Consider the following 4,113-nt stretch of genomic DNA (forward strand, 5'->3'; position numbering starts at 1 on the left):
ACTTCTGTGATATGGATAGTATCCTTGCTGAGGGGGGCAAACTTGCGCCAATGAGATATGAGAACTCCAAAATACTCATATTCCAAGATTATATTAGAGAGGTACATAGACAGAGATGTGCCTTAACACGGTGCAGGCTCGACTGCATGCTCTACAACAACGGTATATGCTCCTTTTCCAAGCTAAGCTCAAAGTACGCTTTCAAGGAAAATCTTATTTTTTCTTAATACCATATGAAGCCTGGACTTGGCTTGAAGAGTGCCCTAGCTCACTGCGTCTTCGAGAAAGAGTCCGAGACTCCCAGTCCTACATGACTCCTACATGACTGAAGGGGATAGATGCAATGTTAAATGCAGTCTCAGGAGCGGGAGGTTGAGACAGCATCATTCAGGGAGGACCTTGATGTGGCGAAGGCAAGACAACCCTGATCAGCCATCAACAGCCCAGGACTCTGAAGGACCAGCAGCTGGCTGAGAAACAGACAATGGCAACAGACACATAGAGACTACAAGCCTGTAGGGGGAAGTGATGCGTTGATTCTGAGATGACTCTGATCCCTGGGTGTCGTGTCGGGGAAAGCTTGCTGCACAGGGACGATGCAATAAAATCCAGGATGCATTTGCAAACGATGCGGCGACATTGAGTGGCGTTGTGTCGATTTCTTCAGCCACTATCCCTCGATGCTTTGATTGTTGCAGTGGCGACATGCGCTGCATCAGTTTCAGCAGCAGGCAGGATGGTGGAGATTCTTCTCTTACCTCAGCGCTGCGTTGAAAAAACTGTCCTAAGAAGAGTAATGCGTCGATTTTGCTGGAAAGGAAATCTCCTTCCCCTACTCTAAATGCAGCACAGGTCTATTCAGCCCAGCCCTGACTCATCAGGCTCTTTGGAGCCACTGCTCCTCCAAAGCCCTAGCTCTAACACTCCAAACCCAGACGCTCAATCTACATCCTAGCAGAGGCACACTGGATGGCTAAACAAGAAAATACCAACTTTCTAAAAATGGTATTTTCAAACTCACCCTCACTAAAAGATGCATTTTAACATTCTGAGTTCAGGCATGCTAAACTTTATATTCCTACCTTGTTCCCAGTGGCAGTTATGTTTATAAGATGTTATAAGCACACTCCCCATTCTGTCCTATGGCAACAGGTAGCCTTGCAATAGTGAAAAACGAAATTGGCCGAAATTCACTATCAGGACATGCCACACACATCAGGGCATTTCCTACCTTTCTCATACACTGCACCCTGCCCACAGGGGGACATTGGGCCATTGGGCCTACGTTAGGTGTCACTGACATGTAAGAAAAGGGAAGGTTAGGGCCTGGAAAGTGGGTACACTTGCCCATTCGACATGGCAGTTCACAACTGCACACAGACACTGCAGTGGCAGGTCTGAGTTACTTTTTTTTTTTTTTTTAAGACCAGTGGTCCCAAACTTTATTTAGTTTCACAGAGGAGTTAAGCAGTAGTCATACAATGTCATAACAATGAAGCATTACTACAAACGGCATTCGGCCAGCAGTACACAATGACATGTCAATCATATATGAGTGAAAATAAACAATAGCCAGTGGAGATGCATTAGTGCGCAAGTGGCAGTGCCAGGAAATGGCTCGTGCTGCAGTGCTCGCGGCTCGTAGCACTGCGTAAGGACCAGAGTGGTCATGAAATCCAACAGTCATTGTTTTAAGTTGTGTTCCCCGTTTAGCACAGTAGTGAGCAAGGGCAGGATCATAACCCCCGTCGTCACATGGGTCGCTGGATTTCCGCCTTCTGTACTTGGAAGCATTCAGCTGGCATTGCGTGCTACGGAAATGGGGAGGGGGGGATCAAGCATTGGCGTGAGTACAGCAGCAACAATCTCTGCGTCAACCAAAAGATATAACTAGGAAGTAAAAGAAGAGGGGGAGGGAGAAACATTTCAACAACTGTTGGACTAGTGTTTGTGCGTGTGGGAGTGGTGGCAGGTCTGAGTTACGGCGTCAAAACTACTCATGTGGGTGGCACAATCAGTGCTGCAGGTCCACTACTAGTATTTGATTTACCAGCTCTGGCACACTCAGTTCGCTTTACTAGGGACCTACCAGTAAATCAAATATTCCAATCAGGGTAAGCCAATTGTAACAACAATTTACTCAGGGAGCACATGCACTTTGACACTGATCATCAGTGGCAAAGTGCCCAAAACGAAATCCAGCACAGCATAAAAAATACAGGAGGTAGAGGCAAAAAGTCAGGGGAAACCACGCCAAAAGATGCCAAGTCTAACACCCATCAACATCCCTGGACTCTGAAGGACCAGCAGCTGGCTGAGAAAAAGACAATGGCAACAGAAACGGGCTGCAGGGCACGCGGAGATGAGTGAGAGACAGGCTCTGGGGCTCCATATCCCTTTACCAAGGCCATTGCAGCTTTCAAAGGAGTTTCAGAGCGAGCCTCTCCAGAGGCTTGAAACACTGATCAGCCGAGGACACTATAACAGCTCTTTGACATTACATATGGGACCAGAAGGTGGCACACTGACATCAAATGGGGTCCCCCAATGTTATCTCATTCATGAGCAATGAAAGAACAGCACCAGATGATCTTTCTAAAATCACTATTATCAGGGACAGTTGATTACCGGTTATTGTTGTAGGTTTAAGGGGATTGGGTTAATGGATGGGGCGGAGGGCTACGGGCCTCTCAGACTCCTCTGTCGAGAAGTTCATTCTTTAGCAAATTGGGGTTTCATTTACAAAATTCCTTGTGTTGTGGGGAGGAGGGTGTATGGTTGGACATTGGAGTTTCCAGTTATGACTGTTTAGGGGTGTTGTTTTTCAGACAAGACGCTATACTTTCAGACTAATGAATCACCATGGTGCTCAGTCCAGAGACACGCAAACTGCCAGGGCCTTGGGACATCTGAGGGATTGCCTTCGGGCTCCTGCCATATCACACTCTTTAAAATAAAAGAGACATAAGTGAAATGCTGTTCAAAGGAAATACTATCTCCATGTTAAAGTGGAACATTAATGGCTTGGGAGATAAGATCACGGGGCTGGTCTCATAATATATAGAGAAACTCCAACCATCAGTGGTCTTTCGACAAGAAAAGTATCTTAAAGGGTCACAATGTAAATTCTTAAACAGGGGTGCACATACTATGTGTGCACATTCCGATGCAGATCTGGGTCCAGGGAAGTTTCTATACTGACTGCAAAAATCCCCCTCCACAGTCACCAGAGGTTTTATTGACCCTTTGGGCAGATATGCCGAGGTAAAGAGGTTGTGGGGACATCAAGATGGCACGTTAACCAGCATAGTTGCACTCCAGATTGCAAACTCCTACCTTGGAGAAAGTTAAAAATAATATTTTAAAGACAGGCTGTTCTCTTCATTTAAAATAAAAAGTCAAGACAGAACTGGCCCTGCTCTGTCGTATGCCCACTCAATCCCACTTGCAGATTTCACAACTGTCCTGGGACTGACTGAATTATGGAGACAGGTGCACCCCCACGATAGGGGCTACTCCTAATTCTCTGCAGCCCATTGAGACTTCTCCCAATTAGACTATAGCCTAGCACCCGCAGGAGAGATGAGTGACGTGCAGTAAACAAACTATTTGGCCTGGGCCAGTCAGGCCACTTCCCTTTGCCGATACAGATAGGCGGGGGTGCGAGGTCTGGGGCTAGATGTAAGCTAATTCCTGGGAACTACGTGATCGGGAGATGGAGATTGGTTTTAGGGAAGACACCGAGCTTTATTTTAAAGACAATGAGGACACAGTCACCTCCAAAATAACACTATGTGAGGCTTATAAGACAGTCCTTCGCGATCGGGCACAGAATCTGGTAGCACAGAAACGCAAATGTGCATTCAGCTCCCTAGAATCACTAAAAACCCAATTACAAGAACTGGAAAGCACCTTTAGCCCTGAACCTGACCCTTCACTTAACAGCCAGCTTGCACTCCTCAGAGAGATCCACTGCACCTTTATGCAGGAAAGTGCCTAAAATCAATAGCTATCAACCTTCCACCGGTGATATGATGCCAGAGAGAAGGCCAGTAGGCTACTAGCCTGTCTGGTGAAAAAAGAGCTAGAGGCCGGGTGGGTATACCAGGTGGT

Source organism: Lissotriton helveticus, chromosome 6, assembly GCF_964261635.1.
Source record: "Lissotriton helveticus chromosome 6, aLisHel1.1, whole genome shotgun sequence".
Lineage (NCBI taxonomy): Eukaryota > Metazoa > Chordata > Amphibia > Caudata > Salamandridae > Lissotriton > Lissotriton helveticus.